Raw genomic sequence first — 26,305 nt, 5'->3', positions numbered from 1 at the left:
AAAGGTCAGGATACAAGTAACTTGTATGAAAAAGCTCCCATCTTTAGTGTATAGCCTTGAAAGTGGTACAGAGACCTTCAAAATAAAGCACTAACCTTGAGAGCATATTTCTTACTTTTTATTTCACAGGACTTTTCCATAACTGCTAAGTTCCCAGTTCTCTGTATGTCTTGAAAAGTCCAGTTTGGGAGGTGAAGGTGAGCATGAGATTCAGGCATTTCCTCTAGAATGATATATGCAACTCATCCTAACTAATCCACCTGCTCTGCAATACCAGATGATAGTGCATGTTGATTAGTAAGCAATGTGCGTATTTCTTTAAATGAAGGAGTTGCAGATTTGTGTTGCCAGAGACAGATGACAAAATCTAACGGCTGATGACTGATGCAGTACCAGTTGAATTTGTGTTAAGTCTGCAAATACTGACTTAATGTGCCTGTATCTTCTGACAGTCTGCAGTTTTCACAAATATCCCTTCCTTTCCCTTTCCTTCTTGCTTGTTCCAGGGTCTCTATCATGAAAAAGAGGGATCCCTGAGAGAGCCTTCTGACTTGTGAGTGTGAACTACAGCCAGAACATTTCAGCCATCCTGAGCGTCACATGAAGCTGGGATCTTGGCATTAGGATTTGTAGTAGGTTCCTAGTACTGCTGTAATAAAGTACCACAAATGCGGTGGCTTAAACAAAGAAATCACTTGTCTCACCATTCTGGAAGCTAGAAGTCCAAAATCAAAGTGTTGGCAGGATTGATTCCTTCCGAGAGCTGTGAGGGAGAAACTTTCATGTCCCTCTCCTAGTTTCTGGTGGTTTCCTGGTAATCTTTGGCATTCTTGGCCTGTAGATACATCATCCCAGTCTCTGCCTTCATCTTCACATGGCATTCTCCCTGTATGTGTGTCTGTTTCTGGGTCCAAATTCCCCCCTTTTATAATGATACAGTCAATTGGATTAGGCCCAATGCTAATCATCTCATTTGAACTTGATTATATGCAAAGCCCTTATTTCGAAATAAGGTCACATTCACAGGTTGGGAGCTAGGACATTAAAATCTTTTGGGGGGACATAATTCAGCCCATAACAGGGCTTCTAATGTAGGTCCAAGGAAAATGATATAAGCCATTGGATTGTGCAGATCCAGCCTTAATCTCCCACTTTCGTGCCCTGCCAGGTGTTTCTTTCTCTACCCCCACCCAGCCATCCCATGGATGGGCTTTCCCAAATGAAGCCTCCTATTGGCTTAGGCTGGAGGGGAGCTTCCCTCTGTCTACTGAGGCTTGGGCCTGTTGCCCAGATTCTAGGCCTGGATTCTGGCTCTGCTAATACCCAGCCTCTGCCTATGCTGCTGACAGGTAGTGGTGTGGAAGAATTGTCTGTTCTCCTGGCCTTTTTCATCTAAACTTATACATGATATAATATAACCTAAGAGCTAAGAACATGGACTCTGAATCCAGCATCTCAGCTCTGAAACTTCCTAGATGTGTGACCTTGGACAAGTTCCTTAAGCTGTTTGTCCTGCTTCCTCATCTGTAAACCCATCACCTCAAAGATTTGTTAGGATGATAAAATGAAATAATTCATGTAAAGCAGTTTGAACAGTGCCTGGCACATAATAAGCACTCTCTAAAGTTAGCTGATATTATTATTAGCTTTTCCCTGACCCAGTGAATTAACACTGGTCCTTGGAAGGACGGGCCAGGCAAGGATGACAGGGGAAGTGGGATGAGCAATGAAGAAGATGATCCCCTTTAGGGCAAGCATCTACAGTGAGGATTAGAGGAGGCCAGGCCTTAGCAATGAAGGAGTAGAGAGGGCAGCAGGGCTCAGGGCCCTTCTGCGCAGTGGACTCCCAGAGGTAGCTAAGCAAAGAATCTGAGGAAAATCTCCAGGACTTCTTGTCTGCTTCCTTACCACAAACAGAATGACCTCAAAGTGTGGGCAAGCTTGGGCCTCAGCAGACACACATAGAGGTAGATCAGTAGCACAGGTATGTGTGTGTATGTGCATGTGCATGTGTGTATGTGCAGAAGTCACCAGGAAGTTCTTTGTCCCATTACCCTGTTACCTGAAGTGCTGTCCTATATTCTGTACTTACAGTTTAAGAAGACTTTGGGGACCATCCTCACCCTTTGAGCTTTCCCTTCACTCTCCTCAGTGTCAAACCCATGTCTTTCCCTCAGGACAGCTGCCACCCTGGGCTGCTGCTGCCAGCAGAGGTGCCCTGCTTGCAAAATCCTCTGTTTAGTTGTCACTGTTTGGTTATTACCCTACTGCAAAGGAACAACTCAACAAATGACTTTAAACTATTCACTTTACAAATATTAGGTTAAGGCTATCTGAAGTTTGATCAAGATATGGTGGATAAGAAATCACTGCCCCTCCTAAAAATTTAGGTTATGATTCAAGTGCTCTTTTAAGAGACATTTCAGAATGTTGACTGTGTGCATTATCCCAGTGCCCAGCAACCGTGGCATAGCTACATTTAGGCAGTCTTTTGTGATGAGACATATATATGGGTGAAGCATTTGGTCTTTCAAAAAAGCACCAAACTTCCCCTAACCCTGCTGTTACCTTAAGGTACCACCCTAGCTCTCACTTTCCGCCTACTCCCCAAATTGTCAACTAGTCCATACTTGCTGTTTCCACTGCCTCCCCACCCACAATCACACTGGACTGTATAATTCTTAACTCTTTGCATCCTCATCACCCAGGTATAATTGCTTTTTGGAGGTAGTTTTTACCTGTCTCATCACCAAATCCAGTGGCTACACAATAATCTTTAGGCCTCTTAACTACTCTGTACCTTTAAAATCCTCTCGTCCTGAGGCTTCAGTGACCCCGAGCCACCCTAGGCTTCCTGTCTTCCTGGCAGTTCCTTCCCTGGATGCTTCTTTAGCTCTTCTTCCTTCTTCCTCCTAAATGCAGGTACATCCAATGGATATGTCCTCATGACCTTCTTCCCTCTCCTTCTACCATCTTCCTAACTATGTTTAGTTTATTGGATATGGAAGCCCTCCCCCAACAGTGGGCTATTGGAAACACAGACTATCCAAAGCCAGATACGTTTAGCCATGAGACTTTGCAGAATCTCCTACCAGGAAATGAGAGTAGGCACTGGCCCAAACACCAAAGCAGAAGAATCCAGCATAACAGTGCAGCCCTGGGACACCATGCTGGATGCAGCTTAGGACAGGGGATGGGCACAAAGGGGTTTGACCATAGGATAAAGGAGAGGTCCAAAGCTGTAGGTCAGTCAGTGTGCTTGAAGAAGCTTATTTCTAATGGTTGTATATAGTAGGCTTAAGTGTTCCCCAATCTCTTCACAGGGGTTAGGTATCCCTCTTGTACTTCTCCATCATGTCCTTTATCACACTGGATGCAGGGTATTGTATATTTGCTAGTCTATATCCAGCTCTAGACTATAAGATTTGGAGGGCAAAGACCATATATATCTTTATCATCATTATAGTTCCAACACCTAGACTAGTGCTTGTCCCAGAGAGGGTGCTAAATGAATTTTTATTGGAAGAGTGAATGAACAGGATTTTTAAATTTGGGAATTAAGTTAGTGGGAAGTATGGGAAAGAAAACATACGTAAACCAAGATAAAATTTGTACAAAGTGCATACCATACAGTCATGTATTATTGCTAGAGGTAGACTGCAAATTTCACTCTGAACTGCCTACCAGTGAAAGCAAAGAAAAAATATCAGTGATAAAATTTATAGTGACTGTAGGATTTTAAAAGATAAGCTGCTCAGATGAAGTATAAGTATCACTGTGTTGACTTAAGAGAAATGTCTCCATGGACCCCAACAGAGTGTTACTGGCTTGGCCACAGACAATGTCTAACAGGCCATCTTTATAATAGTGAATGCTATAGGGCTATTTTTTACAATGTCCTTCAATATAGGCTAATCACATACTATAAATTTAAAGTAATTCTATGAGAAGGGAGACCAGAGTAAAGTAATCAAGTGCCCAGAATGCTGATGACCTGGCATAAAATTTAGAATATCCAGTAGTATAAGGTGTGTCCTGAGGCACATGAGTATTTTCTTTCTTTCTTTCTTTCTTTTTTCTTTTCTTTTCTTTTTTTTTTTTTTGAGACAGAGTCTTGCTCTGTCACCCAGGCTGGAGTGCAGTGATGTGATCCCGGCTCACTGCAATCTCTACCTCCAGGTTCAAGCGATTCTCTTGCCTCAGCCTCCTGAGTAGCTGGGATTATAGGTGTGTGCCACCATGCCCAGCTAATTTTTGTATTTTTAGTAGATACAGGGTTTCACCATGTTGGCCAGGCTGGTTTTGAACTCCTGACCCCAAGTAAGCTACCCGCCTCGGCTTCCCAAAGTGTTGGGATTACAGGCATGAGCCACCACGCCCAGCCACACATGCATATTTCTCATAATATTATCTAAGAGCTCTGTGATCAAGTACATTTGAGAAATACTGCCTACTCAGATTCTTATTTCTTGGATATTTACATGTACATTGACATATACTAATGTTTCAAAAAGTTCTTCAGTAAAGAAACTTTGTCTAATCTAGAGTGTTACCAAAACAATTTGATCATTTTATCATATACTACCTGTTTACATTTCAGGGAAATTTAAGGATGACACTTTGGAAAACAGTCTTCTAGGGAAATTATGGACTGCACGTCTACAGACAACCCTGTGTGAATGTTGTTTCTCACAATTAAGTTCTTGATAAGAATCTGTCCACAGAGTGTTCCAAGTGACAGTCACTTGGCAAGAACTTGGAGTGCAGATAATCTGTGCTGTTATTTACAAATGGGCCTTTGACAGTTAACTGAATGGCAGGTCATCTGAGGAAATTAACAGCTTCTACTCAATCTTTGTTTCCATACCCTTCCCAGGGAGATCCCAAGGGAAGCTGAGTATTATGTTAGAAAACAGTCATGACTCCATTCTGCTGAAACCCAGTGAAACCATCTCAGTAGAGAACAATCTGAAAATCTAAGCTAGTCTGAACCGCAGTAATAGTATTCTTCCCAAGAACTTCCACGTGCTTCTAGAAGTGGTGAAGAACACACTCCTGTTGTTATTGAAAATAACATCTATTGATGATCTTAATCAATGACTATTCTCTATGGGTTTATGTGCCAATAATTTAGGCTGCTCAGTTTTCTCCATTGAAACTTAAGATTTAAATCACTAGATCATAAAAAAATCATACAATGCATTGCCCCTTCTATCTGGGCAGGCATGCTTCAGATGAACAACAGTGGGAAAATATAATTTCTATGACAAGAGGGAGGAGAAACAAAGTTTATGTCCTGGTATATTCCTTCCTTCTAACTAGCTGACAACTTCCCTCTGTAATAGGTCAGAAAACCGTCAGCTAAATGAGGAACCAGAGAAATACACAGTCCAGATCATCTGAGCTCTTAAGAAAGAGGAGAAAGAACTAACCTTCATTTTTTTGTTACTAATCTCCTTAAAACTTCTAAAATATTTTCTGCTCTAACTTACTAGGCTTCATAGAATCAAGAAAGGTAAAGCATCATATAAAAGTGTCACATAAGTGAGCTAAAAACATTTTACATTTCACTCTAGAGTTCATTATATTTTTGGCAGGAAATTTATCTTCCTAATTATGTTTTACTTATGTTGAAATTAATTCTAATTGGTATTTCCTGTGAACACACTGAGTAGAAAGCAGGAAAGCCTGTCTAAGATTAAAAATTGGCCTTGGATAATCCAAAATTCACACTCATTCTGAGTGATCTCATCTATGCCCACAATTTCACCTATTCCTGATGCTCTGAGGACTTCCACATCAACATCGCTCCTCCAGTCTCATTCCTGAGCTATGCAGTGCATTTGAACAGACTCTCGGGCAACTTCGCCTATATGTTGACATATGCAATGTGAATTCATCTTTCTGGCAATTTCTTACCTCTGTTCCCCTCTCCCTATAATCCCAGCTTCAATGATTAGATCCACCTTCCACCCAACTGCCCAAGTCAAAATCTAGAAGCTTCTCTAGACTCCTTATTCCTACTCACCACCCTTCTTGGGACTAAAATCCTTATCCCTTGGCATGACATTGAAGGGCCTTCACAGTTTAGCCCCATGTTTCCCAATGAAAGCAGTGTTGGCAGTTAGGGCACAACAGTTCTTCTGTTTGCAGGATTGCCCTTCTCATTTCTAGTCCCACCCACTAAATGCCAACAACAATCCCCATTCCCCATCATAACAGGAAAACAAATAAACAAATTTAAAAAGATCATCTACATTTCCTAATGCTACTTGTAAGGTAATACAGCCTCTAGCTGAGAATCACAAGTCTAGCTTTGCCTACCTTTCCAGCCCCATCTCTCCCTGCATTCCTCCATAGACTTGACATTCCAGCCACACTGAATGATTTGCACTTCCTGTGTGTGCTGTGCTCTCTCAAGCCAAGCCTCTGTGCCTTTGCACATTGCCGTTTTCTCTGTCCCTCGTGTCACCCCTCTCCTTACTGAGGGTGATGGCTAATTTTATGTGTCAACTGGACTGAGCTAAGGAATGCCCAGATAGTGGTAAATCATTCTTTTTGTGTGTATCTGTGAGACTGTCTCTGGAAGGCGTTACTCTCTCTGAGCAGAGAGTAGGCTGAGTAAAGAAAATCCACCCTCACCAATGGGGGTGAGCATAATCCAATCTGTTGAGAACCCAAACAGAACAAAAAGGTGAAGGAGGGGCACATTCTGTCTCTCTTCTTGAGTGAGACATATATCTTTTTCTGCTCGTGGATGTCAGAGCTCCTCATTCTCAGGCCTTTGGACTCTGAGACTTACATCAGCAGCACCCTCTCCTCTCAATTCTCAGAACTTTGGTCTTGGACTGGGAGTTACACCATCAGCTCCCCGGTTAAAATTTGGACTGAATTACACCACCGGCTTTCCTGGTTCTCTAGTTGGCAGATGGCAGATTGTGGAACCTCTTGGCCTTCATAATCATGTGAGCCAATTCCTGTAATAAACTGGTTTTGTTTCTCTGGAGAATCCTGACTAGTACATTGGGCCAACCAAAAATCAATACCTCAAGATTCAATTCAAACCCTTTTGTCCTGGGGAGTCCCCTGCCCACCCTCTACCACAGTAACCTCTTGTCCCTGTAAACTGTAGCTCCCCTTTGGACTGACCTAGACAGACCAAGCTTCAAAATACCTGCCATAGGCTGGGTGTGGTGGCACATACCTGTAATCCCAGCACTTTGGGAGGCCAAGACGTGGGGGATCACTTGAGGTCAGGAGTTCGAGACCAGCCTGGCCAGCATGGCAAAACCCCATCTCTACTAAAATTACAAAAATTAGCCAGGTGTGGTGGCACGTGCCTGTAATCCCAGCTACTCAGGAGGTTGTGGCAGGAGCATCACTTGAACCCAAGAGGCAGAGGCTGCAGTGAGCTGAGATTGTACCACTGCACTCCACACTGCAGCCTGGGTGACAGAGAGAGACTCCGTCTCAAAAAATAAAACCAAACAACAAAATACCTGCCAGGCCCACATCCCACTTTGGGAGAACTGCCCTCTCTGTAGCCCTGCCCTATGTAGATCAGCCCTTTGTAAATACTGTGATATCCTCACAGGTGATGGACCAGGAGTGGTACCTGAAGCAAGGGTGGCCAACCCATAGGCCAGTGCCCTATGATGTGCCCTAGCTTGAAAAGATGAACTGGGTCCATCAGATTCTCTTTCTCTTTCTCTCTTTCTTGGAAATTTCTAGGAAGAAGCACTGTTTCTTCAATTGATTCATACTGTTTGTATGAGTCAATTGTCAGGAGCTGCTATCACTGAGGAAAGGGCCCTAACTCAAGAGTCTATGTGGGCCATGAGAGTGATGGGGAGACCAGCAGTGTCACACAGGTAGCATGTGGACTGGACTCCTCTCCTCTATTGCTTCACCAGTCCATGGAAACACTGCCAGTAGTATCGGGGGACCCCAAGGAGAAAGAAGCACAGAAAGAAAACAGGGCACCAGGAGAACTGAGCAGCAGAGAGTGAGCCCTATGCGTAGAGACGACACTTGTCCCTGATCTGCCTCCAAAGAGCCTCCCAAACCCAAATGTGACAGGGCTATATTGTACTGTACTGACCTACAGAGGAAAAAGTAGACTGAAGGGGTAAGCTGTTTCCTAGTTCTGCTTCCACCAATTTCAAACCCCGTGGCCACAGGCAAGTGTTTCTGGAGCACTTTTCTGATCTGTAAAATGGAGGTTCTAGTTTGTTCTCTACTTTAAGACCTGTTCAGTGATTAATTAACTGTATTGTCCTCGGACAAGTCATTTGGCCTCTATGAGGCCAGTTCCTGCAATTTTAAAATAAAATCAACAAATTTCACTTTGCAAAGAGGTGCAGTAATCAACATAATATATATAGAAAGTGTCTTGTACTATGACTTCTTTTTCCAAACATTGCAAAAATCATAGAAGACATTTTTGTTGGTATCTATAGTTATAAATATGTATATAGAGCATATTGATTAGCATTATTCTAAAATCTTACTGAAGTCTGCTGATTTGATGTTACTTAAATCTTATACCAGTTACAGCTCTTCTAGAATTTGTCCAGCAGTTCTCCTGGATTTTACAGGAAAACCCCACACAGCAAAAAACAAACAAACAAACAAAAAAGCCCACCTTACACCTACTTTTATACTATTCTGTAACTGAAGAATTATCATTACAGTTGAGCAGTCTCAAACAAGGGATTGCTATACTTCTAAAAACCATTTATCACTTGCTTTTTATTGCAACACTTTGTAATCCTTCTGCAGGCTGTAAATCAGTGCTCTTTTTTCTGCTTACTACCTACTATTTCAGTTTTACTATTAATAATAGCTTTAAAACCCTTATAATAGCTGTGGAACAATTTTTCTGAAACTGCTTATTATATGATTTCCATTAGTAACAGCTGATTTTTTTTCTAATCCTTTTGGACATCTAGAACTCTGAGAGTCCCTGAAGTCTGGGGACTCTTGACCTTTCTCTTTCCCACCATCCAATCAATTATCAAGACCTGTTTTGCCTGTTTTAAAAATACCCCTAAATGAATGCACTGCTATTAACCTAGGCCCAGAACACCAGTACCTCTCACTTGAATGATTACAGCGGTTCCCTAACTGGTCTCCCTACACTCAGTCTCTCGTGACGGTGCTCTGGATATGCCAGTGAGTAACACAGGCAAGGTATGAATTTCCAATGCCATGGAGCTTTTTTATACTAGTGAGAGAAAGACAAAAAGGGGTTCCTCAAGAAAACCCCAACTTGCAAATTGTCATGAGTGCTATATAGGAAATTAGCAAAGTGCTGAAATAGAGAATATGGGGAGAGGGCATTGTAATTATGAGGTGGTCAGGGAGGACCTCTCTAAGGAGGTGACTTTCAAGGTAAGACTACAAGAGTAAGAATGAGTCAACCAAGTGAAGAGTATGAGCACTGCAGGCAGATGCAAAGGACCCAGGAAGAAAGGCATGTCTTTTTGACTCTAAGAGAAGCCAACTTATTCTCTATGGCAATGAGCAGGGTCAGCACCTCTCCACCCTCCAGCACAGACAACTAAAGTGTGGAAATGAGAAGAAGCATCCTACCTAGATGGATGAATGCCTTTTCTACAATATAAATGTGATTAGGTAATTAAAGAGCTTCATGATTTCCCATAACCCTTAAATGTTCAAGCAATTTAATTTGTAAGAACCTTCACACTCAGGTCCCTACCACTTTCCCACCCTTATCCATACCCATTTTCCTTGTCACCCTGCAATAATCACCTTTTGGTTCCTTGAATGCACCATACTTTTCTGTGTTCAGTACTTGCCTCCTCTGTCCCACTGACTGAACATGATTCCCCTTGCCTTCATTGATGGATCCTTTCTCACTTCACCTTTGAAGCCTCAGCTTAAACATCACTTCTTTCAACAATGCCTCTCATAGCACTGTGTGTCTAATTCCAGTCATGAATTAACTTCAGATCTCTGGGAAGGAACTTCATCGTGTCTTATTACGACTGCCCCTGGTGTGATTAGCATTATATTCATCAACTATTCTTTGGCCGAGGATCCCAAACTGCTCTATGACCAACTCATTGTTTTTAAAACCCTTTTAGAATGCACAGATGAAGTACACTGTACCTTGCCATTACAATATTGAGAATGGCGTGTCTATCTAGGCTCTAATCCAAGGTGGTTACAGATGTACCAGAAGAACACCCTCCTTAAGTCAACCCAGGGACAGAGTATGGCTAGAATAGCTTAAAATTAGCAAAGTCTGTTTGGAGGTTGCAAGCAGTGGAAGGAAGAGAAATTAATCCAGGTTTCTAAGGTCACATTCCCAAGCTAAATACAGAAAAAAATATTCTAACATTCACTTCTGATGGCAACCTTTTACAGACAGAATCCAAAGGCTAGGAAGGTGGATTTCAGCTGCTTAAAATCCTGCTACAGTGAAACAATGATTTATATTAATTTTCTTTCACTAAAATTTATATGCAACTAGCCCTCTTCTAAAGCAACTGGTTATCAGAAATATGACAGCATGTTTATATGCCCACATCTTTTTTTTAACCCACTTGGCTTTAGATTGCTTGAGACTAAACCTTGAAATAATATAGAATGTTTGTAGTTCTGAGCAGAAATGCCATAAAGTAATGCAAATTAATCATTTATTAGTCAACCAGTACCTCATGCCTGACAGTTTGCTATATAGCATATGCAGAAAAGACAAATGAGAGTATGATGATGTGTAGCTAGCTGCCTTAGGGGACTCACATGATCTGAGAAGCCTGCCTCCCATCGCTCTGGTAGGAAACCACTTCCATGTTAAATTCCAGAGGTGGCTTATAAAAGATTTTCCTACTGAAATGTCAAGCTTCCTACGCTGGTTCTAAAGCCACCAATCGCATGAACCCTATTTATTTTATGTATATCTGGCTTGTAGTAAGAAAGAATTTGAGATGATATATGTGTATGTGTGCAACAAGATCAAAAGTAAATTAAATAAGGAAGAAGAGGCAGAGATAACAGAGGGTAGAAAAGTAGGATGAAGCTGGGAATGAGGCATCATGTTATTTCCATGTCTTAAGTTTCACAACTATTTGGCAGATTAATTTATATATATGTATATATATGTGTGTGTGTAATGAGATTTGTTATTATTTCCACATTATATATACCCTTAAAAAAAACAGAAACAAAACCAAAAATCCCTCTTTTCGAATTTATCAGGTGGACACAGTGGCTCACACCTGTAATCCCAACACTTTGGGAAGCCAAGGTGAGTGGATCATTTGAAGTCCAGAGTTTGAGACCAGCTTGGCCACCATGGTGAAACCCTGTCTTTACTAAATATACAAAAATTAGCCAAGTGTGTTGGCGCCCACCTGTAATCCCAGCTACACATGAGGCTGAGGCAGGAGAATCACTTGAACCTGGGAGGCAGAGGTTTCAATGAGCCGAGATCGCACCACTGCACTCCAGCCTGGGGCACAGAACAAGACTCTATCTCAAAACAAACAAACAAACCAATAGAATTTATCCATATCTTTTTCTCTAATTTTGTTTGTAAGCACCTAAAAGTAGACTCTCACTGATTCTACTGTCAGCATTTGGTTCATCTAGAGCAAATTTTTTCCAAATTCCTCTATCTATAATAATACAGTCAGTGAATGTAATATTGGTGATATTTTAATAGTACTCTCAATCATCTGAATGACATTCCCTGTTAAGGGGAAAATAAATGAGACACTGTTAGTCAGATAGTTTGTTTCTCCAAACAAAACCCCAAAGCTCCTAATTTATGACAGGTGGGCATCAACCCTAGGCAGAACAGACAACTTCAGTGCTGCCTACAGTGTGGCATCATGTGCTCTATTTCCCATAAGCAGAAGCTCAAAATTGTGGCCAGGTTTAAAGGCACTATAATGGCAATTTCCTAGAAAGTCACTAGGTGGAAGGGATTTTTATTATGTCTTCTTTCACAAAGACCATTGTTCTCTCAACCAAAGCCATCCCCTCCAGTGTACAAGAGTTTTAGATTAAGTATTTGTTCTGATTTTTTCATCACTGCATTTTCCAGATACATTTTTTTTTTCTATTACAGAGAGACTCGCTCTTTGTAAGGAGTATGTCAGCACTTTCTCACCAGTTACCCCGAAAGAGGAAATGTACTTGAAATGAGAAGCAGTAATTATTGAAATCTGTCTGCTTCTCACATGCTAGGGCTGTGTTCAGGATACTCTGTTGGTTAAAGATCAGCAGTCAGGTTGCATGTGACCCAGGAAGGTGGAGTCCTCATGGCCATGGAAAAGGTGCTTCTAGAAGCAATGGAAAATTGCTTGAGGATATTAAGAGTGTGTTGGACAACACTGCCTGATGCGAATAGTATTAAATAGCAATATGAGGACAAAACAAAAGGAAATGATGAAAGCATTTACACTTTAACTATAGGAAATAAGAAAAGAAAGATGTTGTTCCTCCTTTGTATCCCATATCCTGTCAATATCAAGACCCATGAGGCAAGCATGTAGGCCTTAGGGTAGCAGTCTTGGACTGCAGGATTTGGTTCAATGAGCTAAGGAGGCCTTCAGAGATTCCATGGTTCGTTTGGGGGTGTTTAATCCCAGCCTAGGGAAATCTTGTCTAACTGGCTCAAAATACAGGCATTTTCCCCAAGTTTTGTTCTACATCCTTAGTTTCACATTAATTGTTGTCAGCCTACACATTTGAAAAAGGTGATGAGCAAGTCTGTTCCAAGATGCCCAAATAGGAACAGCTCCAGTCTGCAGCTCCCAGCATGATCAACACAGAAGACAGGTGATTTCTGCATTTCCAACTGAGGTACCTGGTCCATCTCACTGGGACTGGTTGGACAGGTACAGCCCATGGAGGGTGAGCTGAAGCAGGGCAGGCTGTCACCTCACCTGGGAAGCACAAAGGGTCAGGGGATTTCCCTTCCCTAGCCAAGGGAAGCCGTGACAGACTGTACCTGGAAAAACGGGACAATTCTGCACAAACACCATGCTTTTCCCACAGTCTTAGCAGCTGGAATACCAGGAGATTCTCTCCTGTGCCTGACTTGGCAAGTCTCACACCCATGGAGCCTTATTCACTGCTAGCGCAGCAGTCTGAGATCAACCTGTGAGGCTGCAGTCTGGCGAGGGGAGGGGTGTCTGCCATTGCTGAGGCTTGAGTAAGTAAACAAAGTGGCCAGGAAGCTTGAACTGGTCAGAGCATACCGCAGCTCAGCAAGGCCTACTGCCTCTATAGACTCCACCTCTGTGGGCAGGGCATAGCTGAACAAAAGGCAACAGAAACTTCTGCAGACTTAAACATCCCTGTCTGACAACTCTGAAGAGAGCAGTGGTTCTCCTAGCACAGCATTTGAGCTCTGAGAACAGACAGACTGCCTCCTCAAGTGGGTCCCTGACCCCTGTGTAGCCTAACTGGGAGACACCTCCCAGTAGAGGCCGACAGACACCTCATACAGGCAAGTGCCCCTCTGGGACAAAGCTTCCAGAAGAAGGATCAGGCAGCAGTATTTGCTGTTCTGCAGCCTCCACTGGTGATACCCAGGCAAACAGGGTCTGGAGTGGACCTCCTGCAAACTCCAACAGACCTGCAGCTGAGGGACCTAACTGTTAAAAGGAAAACTAACAAGGGAATAGCATCAACATCAACAAAAAGGACATCCACACCAAAACCCCATCTGTAGGTCACCAACATCAAAGACCAAAGGTAGATAAAACCACAAAGATGGGGAGAAACCAGAGCAGAAAAGCTGAAAATTCTTAAAACCAGAATGCCTCTTCTCCTCCAAAGGATTGCAGCTCCTTACCAGCAATGGAGCAAAGCTGGATGGAGAATGACTTTGACGAGTTGACAGGAGTAGGCTTCAGAAGGTCAGTAATAACAAACTTGTCTGAGCTAAAGGAGGATGTATGAACCCATCGCAAGGAAGCTAAAACCTTGAAAAAAGATTAGAAGATTAGATGGATGGCTAACTAGAATAAACAGTGTAGAGAAGACCTTAAATGACCTGATGGAGCTGAAAACCATAGCACAAGAACTATGTGATGTATGCACAAGCTTCAGTAGCCAATTCGATCAAGTGGAAGAAAGGGTATCACTGATTGAAGATCAAATTAATGAAATAAAGCGAGTAGAGGAGTTCAGAGAAAAAAGAGTAGAAAGAAACAAACAAAGCCTCCAAGAAATATGGAACTATGTGAAAAGACCAAATCTACATTTGATTGGTGTACTGAAAGTGATGGGGAGAAAGAAACCAAGTTGGGACTCACTCTTCAGGATATTATCCAGGAGAACTTCCCCAACCTAGCAAGGCAGGCCAACATTCAAATTCAGAAAATACAGAGAACACCACAAAGATACTCCTCAAGGAGAGCAACCCCAAGGTACATAATTGTCAGATTCACCAAGGTTGAAATGAAGGAAAAAATATTAAAGGCAGCCAGAGAGAAAGGTAGGGTTACCCACAAAGGGAAGCCCATCAAACTAACAGCAGATCTCTTGGCAGAAACCCTACAAACCAGAAGAGAGTGGGGGCCAATATCCAACATTCTTAAAGAAAAGAGTTTTCAACCCAGAATTTCATATCCGGCCAAACTAAGCTTCATAAGTGAAGGAGAAAGAAAATCTGTTACAGATAAGCAAATGCTGAGAGATTTTGTCACCACCAGGCCTGCCTTACAAGAGCTCCCGAAGGAAGCACTAAACATGAAAAGGAATAACTGGTACCAGCCACTGCAAAAACATGCAAAATTGTAAAGACCATCAATGCTATGAAGAAACTGCATCAATTAACAGGCAAAATAACCAGCTAACATCATAATGACAGGATCAAATTCACACGTAACAATATTAACCTTAAATGTAAATGGGCTAAATGCTCCAATTAAAAGGCACAGATTGGCAAATTGGATAAAGAGCCAAGACCCATCAGTGTGCTGTATTCAGGAGACCCATCTCACAGGCAGAATCACACATAAGCTCAAAATAAAGGGATGGAGGAAGATCTACCAAGCAAATGGAAAACAAAAAAAAAAGCAGACATTGCAATCCTAGTCTCTGATGAAACAGACTTTAAACCAACAAAGATCAAAAGAGACAAAGAAGGCCATTACATAATGGCAAAGGGATCAATTCAACAAGAAGAGCTAACTATCCTAAATATATATGCACCCAACACAGGAGCACCCAGATTCATAAAGCCAGTCCTTAGAGACCAACAAAGAGACTTAGACTCCCATACAATAATAATGGGAGACTTTAACACACCACTGTCAATATTAGATCAATGAGACAGAAGGTTAACAAGGATATCCAGGACTTGAACTCAGTTCTGCACCAAGCAGACCTAATAAACATCTACAGAACTCACCACCCCAAATCAATAGAATATACATTCTTCTCAGCACCACATTGCACTTATTCTAAAATTGACCACATAATTGGAAGTAAAGCACTCCTCAACAAATGGAAAAGAACAGAAATCACAACAAACTGTCTCTCAGTCCACAGTGCAATCAAATTAGAACTCAGGATTAAGAAACTCAAAACCACACAACTACATGGAAACTGAACAACCTGCTCCTGAATGACTACTGGGTAAATAATGAAATGAAGACAGAAATAAAGATGTTCTTTGAAACCAATGAGAACAAAGGCACAATGTACCAGAAACTCTGGGACACATTTAAAGTAGTGTGTAGAGGGAAATTTGTAGAACTAAATGCCCACAAGACAAAGCAGGAAAGATCTAAAATCGACACCCTACCATCACAATTAAACGAACTAGAGAAGCAAGAGCAAACACATTCAAAAGCTAGCAGAAGGCAAGAAAAACTAAGATCAGAACAGAACTGAAGGAGACAGAGACACAAAAACCCTTCAAAAAAATCAATGAATCCAGGAGCTGGTTTTTTGAAGAGATCAACAAAATTTATAGACTGCTAGCAAGACTAATAAAGAAGAAAAGAGAGAAGAATCAAATAGATGCAATAAAAAATGATAAAAGGGATATCACCACCAATCCCATAGAAATACAAACTACCATCAGAGAATACTATAAACAGCTCTACACAAATAAAATAGAAAATCTAGAAGAAATGGACAAATTCCTGGACACATACACCCTCCCAAGACTAAACCAGGGAGAAGTTGAATCTCTGAATAGACCAGTAACAGGCTCTGAAATTGAGGCAATAATTAATAGCCTACCAACGAAAAAAGTCCAGGACCAGATGGATTCACAGCCGAATTCTACCAGAGGTACAAAAAGGAGCTGGTACCATTCCTTCTGAAACTATTCCAATCAATAGAAAAAGAGGGAATCCTCCCTAACTTGTTTTATGAGGCCAACATCATCCTGATATCAAAGCCTGGCAGAGATACAACAAAAAAGAGAATTTTAGACCAATATCCCTGATGAACATCAATGCGAAAATCTTCAGTAAAATACTGGCAAACCAAATCCAGCAGCACATCAAAAAGCTTATTCACCATGATCAAGTTGGCTTCATCCCTGGGATGCAAGGCTGGTTCAATGTACACAAATCAGTAAACATAATCCATTACATAAACAGAACCAATGACAAAAAACACATGACTATCTCAATAGATGCAGAAAACACCTTCGACAAAATTCAACAGCCCTTCATGCTAAACACTCTGAATAAACTAGGTATTGGTGGGACATATCTCAAAATAATAAGAGCTATTTATGACAAACCCACAGCCAATATCACACTGAATGGGCAATAACTGGAAGCATTCCTTTTGAAAACCAGCACAAGACAAGGAATCCCTCTCTCATTACTCCTATTCAACATAGTGTTGGAAGTTCTGGCCAGAGAAATCAGGCAAGAGAAAGAAATAAAGAGTACTCAATTAGGAAAAGAGGAAGTCGAATCGTCCCAGTTTGCAGATGACATGATTGTATATTTAGAAAACCCCATCATCTCAGCCCAAAATCTCCTTAAGCTGATAAGCAACTTCAGCAAAGTCTCAGGATACAAAATCAATGTGCAAAAATCACAAGCATTCCTATATACCAGAAACAGACAAACAGAGAGCCAAATCATGAGTGAACTCCCATTCACAATTGCTTCAAAGGGAATAAAATACCTAGGAATCCAACTTACAAGGGATACGAAAGACCTCTTCAAGGAGAACTACAAAGCACACTGCTCAACGAAATAAAAGAGGACACAAACAAATGGAAGAACATTCCATGCTCATGGATAGGAAGAATCAATATCGTAAAAATGGCCATACTGCCCAAGGTAATTTATAGATTCAATGCCATCCCCATCAAGCTACCAATGACTTTCTTCACAGAACTGGAAAAAACTACTTTAAAGTTCATATGGATCCAAAAAAGAACCCACATTGCCGAGACAATCCTAAGCAAAAACAACAAAGTGGGAGGCATCATGCTACCTGACTTCAAACTATACTACAAGGCTACAGTAACCAAAACAGCATGGTACTGGTACCAAAACAGATATATAGACCAATGGAACAGAACAGAGGCCTCAGAAATAACACCACACATCTACAACCATCTGATCTTTGACAAACGTGACAAAAACAAGAAATGGGGAAAGGATTTCCTATTTAATAAATGGTGCTGGGGAAACTGGCTAGCCATATGTAGAAAGCTGAAACTGGATCCCTTCATTATATCTTATACAAAAATTAATTCAAAATGGATTAAAGACTTAAATTTAGACCTAAAACCATAAAAACCCTAGAAGAAAACCTAGGCAACACCATTCAGGACATAAGCATGGGTAAGGACTTCATGACTAAAACACCAAAAGCAATGGCAACAAAAGCCAAAATTGACAAACGGAATCTAATTAAACTAAAGAGCTTCTGCACAGCAAAAGAAACTACCATCAGAGTGAACAGGCAACCTACAGAATGGGAGAAAACTTTTGCAATCTACCCATCTGACAAAGAGCTAATATCCAGAATCTACAAAGAACTTAAACAAATTTTCAAGAAAAAAACAACCCCATCAAAAAGTGGGCAAAGGATATGAACAGACATTTCTCAAAAGAAGACATCTATGCAGCCAACAGACATGTGAAAAAATGCTCATCATCACTGATCATCAGAGAAATGCAAATCAAAACCACAATGAGATACCATCTCATGCCAGTTAGAATAGTGATCATTAAAAAGTCAGGAAACAACAGATGCTGGAGAGGATGTGGAGAAACAGGAATGCTTTTGCACTGTTGTTGGAAGTGTAAATTAGTTCAACCATTGTGGAAGACAGTGTGGCGATTCCTCAAGGATCTAGAACCAGAAATACCATTTGACCCAGCAATCCCATTACTGGGTATATACCCAAAGAATTATAAATCATGCTACTATAAAGACACATGCACACATATGTTTATTGTGGCACTATTCACAATAGCAAAGACTTGGAACCAACTCAGATGTCCATCAATGATAGAATGGATTAAGAAAATGTGGCACATATGCACTATGGAATACTATGCAGCCATCAAAAAGGATAAGTTCATGTCCTTTGCAGGGACATGGATGAAGCTGGAAACCATCATTCTCAGCAAACTATCACAAGGCCAGAAAACCAAACACCGCATGTTCACACTCATAGGTGGGAATTGTACAATGAGAACACTTGGACACAGGGTGGGGAACATCACATACCAGGGCCTGTTGAGGGATCGGGGACTGGAGGAGGGACAGCGTTAGGAGAAATACCTAATGTAAATGACGAGTTGATAGGTGCAGCAAAGCAACATGGCACATGTATTATACCTATGTAACAAACCTGCACGTTGTGCACATGTACCCTAGAACTTAAAGTGTAATTTGAAAAAAGAAAAAGGGGATGAATGGAAGAAGGATGCCAAGGTTGAGAAATGTTCAGATCAAAGATATTTTGCTACGTGTCAAAAGCTATTGATGCTTTTCTTAAAAATCCACAGCATCTCAGCTTACCTGATTGACTGAATGAGACATGACTGAGGATTAAAAATTCACTGGTGTGAACAGGGTACCCAAGCCAACCAAGACAAGTTTTGGGCTTGGACTTACCAGGATGTCTGATATGTCAAAAGCTATTATAAAACCCTTGTTGAGTCAGAGAAGCTTGAATCCTTCAGCTTCAAATTCAGAAGTATGACAAGTCAAATGAGCTTGGACATAAAGTCTGAGGCCCACTTTATTGTATGCCCCTGGGTATAACAAAAAGCAATCCCCTTTTCTTTCTCCCTCCAGGTATGGGAAGTAAATTTCACTAAGTAACAGGAGGTTGTAAGGAAGTAGGATAAGGGAGAGAGTGGATGGGAGTCTCCTCTTGGAGGTGAGGTCCATGTAGGGGAACAGCTAAAGCTGTGCTACTGAAGGCTTTCCTACTGTCAGCTCCATTGGCTGGTATGCCCTGTCTGACTCTCTCTGCCTCACCTCAGAGCAGGTACAGGACTCCTATATTCTCACAGCCAGGAGCATCCAAAAGCTGATGGGACCTCATCCAAGTTCTGGCTGCAGGACACTTCCCTCACAAGAGCATCAGCTGTTTCAGCTTATTTTCACCTAACTGTAGAGGGATATAGAAACAGCATAATACAAAATGCTTACACTGTAGAATTTACGATCTAGCTAGTGATGTGGAATAGAGAACAGATGACAATCTATGGTCATGTAAAGTTAATGAGAACAGTACAGACAGTCTAGTCCATACTTGCAAAGTACAATGAAGTCAGTCAAGGAAGGTTTCTTGAAGACATGAATATTGGGTGCTGCTTTGGAGGATGATTCAGATGGGAGCAGGAGATTCCTTGGGGGTCAAAATGGAACTTGCCAAGGTCAAATCAGGGGAGTGAGGAGGCTCATCCTGCCATGGCACAGAACAGCTGTTTCTGGGATGGAGGCAAAATGGGCTCTGGAAATACACTTCTAGCTCGGCTGGCCAAGTTCAAGATGGAAGTGGGAAGGACATCAAGTTCTAGGCAAGGTGGCTGTCACCCGGTATGAACCCTGAATAATGCTGGCCTGGTTAGGGTAGGGGAGAGGTCTACATTGAGAAACAATAAAAGTAGCAGTCACTGTGGAGGTTAGAAGGTTGGCCTGGCTAAATGAGTTTAGATTTCAAATGATTGACACTAGGAAGCCCATGGAAGTTCTTGAGAGAGAAGTGACATCATGCAAAGGGGTCTAAAGAAGCCAATTCTAATAACTGTGTCCAATGGGTTGAAGAGGAAAGACTATGTGTGTGTAAGGGTAGAAAGGGCACTAGCTCAGAGGTTGTCTTTGTAGCCCAGGAGCACAGTTGTCCATCTGACACTAAAGCAAGTGTTTGCTGATTTGGGACCAAACCACAGGATTAAGCTTTCTGGTATGGTATAGTAGGCATCAGTTCTTCAAGTTAAAAAAAATTGATGCAATCTATTGATCTCTTGCCTCAAGAAATAGGGTAGAAAAAAAAAAAACATAGTAGAAAAAAAACACCATTGAGATTGCGGCTGCTCAGGGTCATCCATTATGCCAAATAAAATGTTTTTATAGGGCCTGAAGTTTGCTAAACATGACTGCTAGTGCTCTGTATCCCTGCTGAAATAGAATGTTTATCCAGAGGGGATAAATGACCTCACAAAAAGGTCAATTGTATTAATTAAGAGGGTTCTACTTTTGCTAGAGTGGGCAGTATTTTGGTAAAAAATAACACTATTTCAAAAATAAGCCCCGAGCAGTAAATTTACAGATCCAAGAAAGCAATGACTATATTCCATATATGCAATCAACCCACGTGTAGTCTTGTCACCACACTGTAGCATGCAGCTGATTGACACTCAGCAGGGCACAAAAGCACAAGTGGAGCCAAAGATGTAATGATGAGGGTCTCCAGTGCCTATTTTTGCTTAGACTAGTGATTCTTAGCCCTGGTAGAGGCATCCTAATCTCCTGGGGAGCTTTTCAATGATAGAGGATGCAGGGCCCTTGCCAAAATCTGATCTCCAATGATGGAGCCTAAATGTATCTATGTGTATGTCATCTTTTTAGGTCCCCCAGAGGACTCTGGCATACTGCTGGAGTTGTGAGCCACTGACTTAGACGGTAAAGCTGAAATTGTCTCCCACAAAATTGCATATGCTTGAGCACGTGCACGCACACACACACACAGACATCTGGGAAGGCCAATCAATCTTGCTCATTTTTTCATACAAACAGAAGTGTTTGTTCACAGATATTCTGGGGATATTGGTGTCTCAGAATCTTTACATTCTTCAACCATTGTAAGATCAGTCTCCAGGATTTTCTTAAACCTGAGTACTATTGTGACATAGGATTCCCAAACACCATGACCTTCTTACAGATAAGTTTTCCTGAGAGTAGATGAGCCCTCCCTCACTGTCCTGTGGGATAACTGGAAGGAAAACCCTTCATTTGCATTCTATCCTCCGCCCTGCAGTATTCTCTGGAATCCACATTCCTTCCTGATCCCTCTTCCAAGAAATAAGAATGGGGGAGGGAAATAGTCTCTGAGGGAAGAATCTGTGTCCCAGGAACCAAGTCACAGAGGAGCTGCTGAATTCCCTGAGGTAATCTCCATTGAATCAAAATACAAAGAGGGAGGTTAATTCAATTAGCAAGTGATGCCTTCTCCTAGAATAAACTTTTTGGACTAATTTGGGGAGGGAGCCCCGAAGACTGGTACCCACACTGCAAACAGAGAAAATACTGGAAATGCTTAGAGTCTGCCATCTACCTGGCAGTGGCTGTTCACCTTAATATTATTTCTTGAAAAATGGCCAATGTGTTGGACTCTCTAGGACACAGAGCTGTGGTCACAAGATAAAGTACACAGATAAGACATGGAGATATGGAAGGGATAAAAATACTCTTCAGGGAAATGGGGGTCTGCAGTACAAAGGTTGAGAGCTTTAGGGGAACATTTCATGTCCTGGCTTTTAAGTACACTGAAAACACACTTCCTGAAAGAAATGCATCTTGAGAGTATACTCAGCAAGGAGGAAGAAATTCTTATAAGACAGTTTTTGGGAGGAAAGGAAGGTTATTTATTCAAGTCAACATGGTGTTTTGCATGTAATAGAACCAGAGAAATATTCGTTAAATTGAAAGTTATTTCAGTATAGATTGTGGTCATGTTTTCATCCTGTAATTTGAAAAAGATCCTCAGAATATTAGAGATGAAAAGGATCTTGATATTGTCAAATGTCTTTTCCAGAGCCCCAGTACTTACTCGATTCAGGTGGGATGAGCATCTCACTGAGGGTCTGGGATCTTCCTGCTGGGTCTTCCTTCTGCAGTGGCCCCTGAGCAACCTTGAAGAAGCCCAAAGGCCTTGGCAATCATGGTTTGGAAGCCTTCAGTCTAGCACCTCAGTTTTTACAGATGAGGAAACTAAATTCAAAAAGTGTGAGAGTCTAAGCCAACTGCTCTTTTCACCATATCAAAGTGAGGTTCTGCTAGAGGTTCTGTCCCTTTCTTTTCCACACCTGTGGATATTTTGCCCTGGACTTGTGAAGCAGGAATGCAGTGAAAAGAGTATGGGCTTGGTGATCAGTCAAACCTGGGTTTGAATGTTGGCTGTGCACTTATTTGCCCTATATTCTGGGGCAAATTATTTATTTATATTTTATAGTATATATGTTTTTCTTTTTTAAAGCTTTTTTGAGGTACAGTTGATAGACCTAAACTGCATGCATTTAATGCATACATCTTAATGAGTTTGGACAAATGCATGCACCTGTGATACTATCACCACAACCAAAGTATTAAACATGTCCATCACTTTGAAAAATTTCCTTGTGTTACTTCCGTGTGTGTGTATGTGTGTGTGTGTGGTTTTATTTGCTTGTTTGGTAAGAACACTTAATATGAGATTTATCTTCTTAACATATTTTAAAGTGCACAATATTGTGTTGTTAACTATAGGTACTATGTTACGTAATAGATCTCTAGAACTTATTCATCTTGCATAACAGAAACTTTATAATTTAGACAAATTAATCTCACTGAGCCTTCACTTCGTTTATCAAGTGGGGATAAAATTCACATTTTAGGTCTTAGCAATGTGTAAAAAGTGCCTGGTGTGTGATTTGGGCTCAGTATGCATTAACACCATCTTTCAGGCAGGCAATTGAATATTTGAACATAGAGACAAGAGAGGTGGGGGTGCCGTCATAATAGTAGTAATAATAATGATACATAATACTTAATACTATGCACCAGGTTCTACTCTTGGCACTTCACATAGATTAGCTCATTTAATCTTCAGAACAACCCCATGTAGTAGGTACTATTCTTTAATCCCCATTTTACAAGGAATAACACTGGGGCACAGATTGGTGAAACTACTTGCTCAAGGTCACGAAGCTAACAAGTAGGGAAGTTGGAATGCAAATCCTGATGTGGCTCCGAATCATATTCTCAATCAGCATATACCATGTCTGCAAAGGTGCAGGTAGAAGACAAGAGAGGGCCAAAGTAGGGGGCAAATGGAGATGATGCATGGTTAGTTTGGTGAAAGGAACATGTAGACTTGGCATTAAAAGGCATCTTTCCATGGACAGAAACATCTACAGAGCAGGGAGTTCAGAATTCTAAAGCAGGAAAAACTGCGACCTCTCTTTCTCTGTCTCTCTCCAAATATGTATTCAGTCATGTGCTTCATAACAATGGAATGCATATGCAATGGTGGTCTCATAAGAACATAATGGAGCTGAAAAATTCCTATCACCTAATGATATCGTAGCTGTTGTAACACTGTAGTGCAATGCATTACCTTTTTTCCATGTTTAGATATACGAATACTTACCATTGTGTTATAATTGCCCAGAGTATTCAGTATAGTAACATGCTTTACAGGTTTATAGTCGAGCAGCAATAAGTTACACCGGAGAACCTCAGTGTGTAGTAAGCCATGCCATCTAAGTTTGTGTAAGTGCACTCTACGATGTTCGCATAATGAAGAAATCACATAACAATGCATTTTTTAGAACATATCCCTGTTATTAAGCAGTACCTGATGGTATAGTTTCTATCTATCTATCTATCTATCTATCTATCTATCTATCTATCTATCTATCTATCTTCTATCTATATTTCAGTACTTCAAACTATCATATATTGAGCACTTACTATATGTCAGTACTTTCATGTATTTCCTTATTTAATCTTCACAACAGAATCCTGTGAGATAGGGCTTTTGTCCAGACCTTAAGAGGTAAACTATCTTGCCCACCACCACACACTTAATAAATAGTGGCGCTAGTATTTAAAGCAGCCAGTGGGCTTTAATGCTGTGTGATCTCCAAGTGTTTTTCCCTATACTAGTTATGAAACTACTTTTCATACCCCTTCTTTACTTCCAAATTATTTTTATCTACCAGCACTAAAATAGTGTATCAATGTCAATGGTTATATAAGTCTTCACTTGTGGCCTCCCAGGCCCTATTCTAAGTTTACAAATGACATTTTAATATTTCCTTTTCTAGGGAGAGCCTCTCCTAGTGGGCCACAGTCTCAAACTTCTTTAAACATATGACCTTTGCCCTATTGTCACTCTTTTGTACAGCACCACAGTGGGTCAAATTATCTCCCCTGTCCATAAACAACTGCACTTGTGAAGTAGAAATGACTATTAAAAAGAGTGGTGGGACCCCCGTTGGGAACTCTAATAGGCTTTGCCAAGGACCAGAGAACGCTACTATCACATCCATATGTGTCCTCTTACCAGGGTCAGCCTCGTGGAAACAGGCACAATAATAGCTTCAGACAAAAGCCGGGGATGATATCGAACTGACTTTCCCGGGAGAATCCTTTCTCAGAAGGCCATCACATTCTTGATTAGAGGCATTGAGTCAAAGAGGAGGAATGGATGTGAGGTTTTATTTTCCATATTTAAAGCTGGTGAAATTAATTCGTACATGCTCTCCCAGGGCTCTTTATTTTTTTTAACTGAGCCTTTAGTTTGATCACTCAAAGTGAGGTGCTCATCCACCACAAAGCTTGTTCCTTTCACTGTGAAGAGTGTAACAGAAAGTATGTTGTTACTGGTATCTATTGTTTAAGCAAGACAGGCAAACTAAAAGCTCTGCAACATCAGTCATATCACCCACCTTCACTTTCATCATAGTTTTACAACTGCATGCTTTTTATTTGACTGATTGGAGGCTAGGTTTACAAAAACTTTTTAAAACATAAAGCAGGTATTTGCACCTGGATTAAAAAGACCATTTGTTTTAAGCTTAGGATGCTAATGATGATGGAAAATAGAAGCATCTTCATTTCTATGGAACACATGAAGCAATTCCACAAGGACATTTTCTATGTGGATCCAGTTTTCTTTTCTGTTGCAATGAATGTAATTTTATTGTCGTGTGTCAAAGTTTATACTCCTGCTGTAAAGCATCTCTTCAACTTTAACAGCATAAGTGAAATCACCCAAGTGTATGGCCTCACTAGTAATATGGCTTTTAAAATATTTAAGCCCTTCTCCTTTATACCCCTTGTCATTAACTGGTAAATTACTAATTTATTTCCTATTAGAATTTATATAGTTTGCAGCAATTAAGAAGAAAGGGATAATTGCTGACAAACCCAGGGCACTATTTAAATCACTTCCTTGTTGACAACATATTTCTCTTTCCTCAAACTGAATGTCACTGAAATCTGATTTGTACAGAACCCTTGTGGACGAGCATGCTGCACCTGTCACCTGGGCGCTAGCATTCTGCTAAGGATCAATTTACATAACCTCATTTAATGGTTCATAAATCATACCCATTAAGCCCAGCTAACAGGAACCAAGGGTTCTAATTTATGCTGCCTTTCATAGCAGAAAATTGGGAGGCTGGAGCCTGTGGATAAAGAACCCAGGTCTTGCCTTTGATTGTTGATTGTGATGGTAAATGTATGGATGATGAGAACAGATTTTCACTTTATTGATTTCCTGCCAAAGCACAGCATGCTTTATTGTGAAAGGGCGCCTTTTGGCAGCAATGCTAAAAGTGGCAGTTGTTTAGGAGCCCTTTGCCAAGATGAGGTCTAAGACAATACAGAGTGGTAAATACTAAAATAATATCAAGATGAAATGTTATTCTGTAAAAGAAAAAATAAGAACCTCTAACCTTTTGGAAATCAGTGACCTTTTCTCCTCAGTAGCGCCCCTCCCCCACAAAAGCATGTACATCCAAGAATCAGGACAAGATGGTTTTAAGAAATGAAAAAAAGCAATGTTTCTATATCCTGTCCTAAGTTACTTGCTGATGGTGGCTCATGC

The 26,305-nt window shown here is 41.0% G+C and overlaps 1 protein-coding gene, 1 long non-coding RNA gene and 1 other non-coding gene across 21 annotated transcripts in view; 2 read left to right on the top strand and 1 right to left on the bottom strand.

Annotated features, from left to right (window-relative positions):
* The window catches only part of LOC105477994 (uncharacterized), a 164,336-nt gene that overhangs the window by 72,860 nt on the left and 65,171 nt on the right, over positions 1-26,305 (top strand). For 2 of the 17 annotated variants that reach the window (XR_985072.2, XM_071100318.1), the window contains one exon: positions 507-2,115. The exons of 12 other annotated variants lie outside the window; for them this stretch is intronic. The gene's annotated coding sequence lies outside the window, so the exon portion shown is untranslated. Of the gene's footprint in view, positions 1-129; positions 198-506; positions 2,116-11,226; positions 11,276-26,305 lie in introns of those variants that run through there. 3 more of the 17 variants (XR_011625939.1, XR_011625940.1, XR_985071.3) reach the window with 3 other exon arrangements.
* The window catches only part of LOC105477993 (uncharacterized), a 63,804-nt gene that overhangs the window by 19,136 nt on the left and 18,363 nt on the right, over positions 1-26,305 (bottom strand). For 2 of the 3 annotated variants that reach the window (XR_011625953.1, XR_011625951.1), the window contains exon 1: positions 2,093-2,170. The exons of the other annotated variant lie outside the window; for it this stretch is intronic. This is a non-coding gene — a long non-coding RNA (uncharacterized lncRNA). Of the gene's footprint in view, positions 1-2,092; positions 2,171-26,305 lie in introns of those variants that run through there. 3 annotated transcript variants of the gene reach the window in all.
* On the top strand, positions 8,546-8,606 carry LOC112425982 (U7 small nuclear RNA). Its single transcript, XR_003017213.1, has one exon. It is a non-coding gene; the product is annotated as a U7 small nuclear RNA (small nuclear RNA).

The sequence above is a fragment of the Macaca nemestrina genome, chromosome 7 (genome assembly GCF_043159975.1).
Source record: "Macaca nemestrina isolate mMacNem1 chromosome 7, mMacNem.hap1, whole genome shotgun sequence".
Classification (NCBI taxonomy): domain Eukaryota; kingdom Metazoa; phylum Chordata; class Mammalia; order Primates; family Cercopithecidae; genus Macaca; species Macaca nemestrina.
The sequence above is the reverse complement of the archived record's forward strand: the minus strand, read 5'-3'. Positions and strand labels throughout refer to the sequence as shown.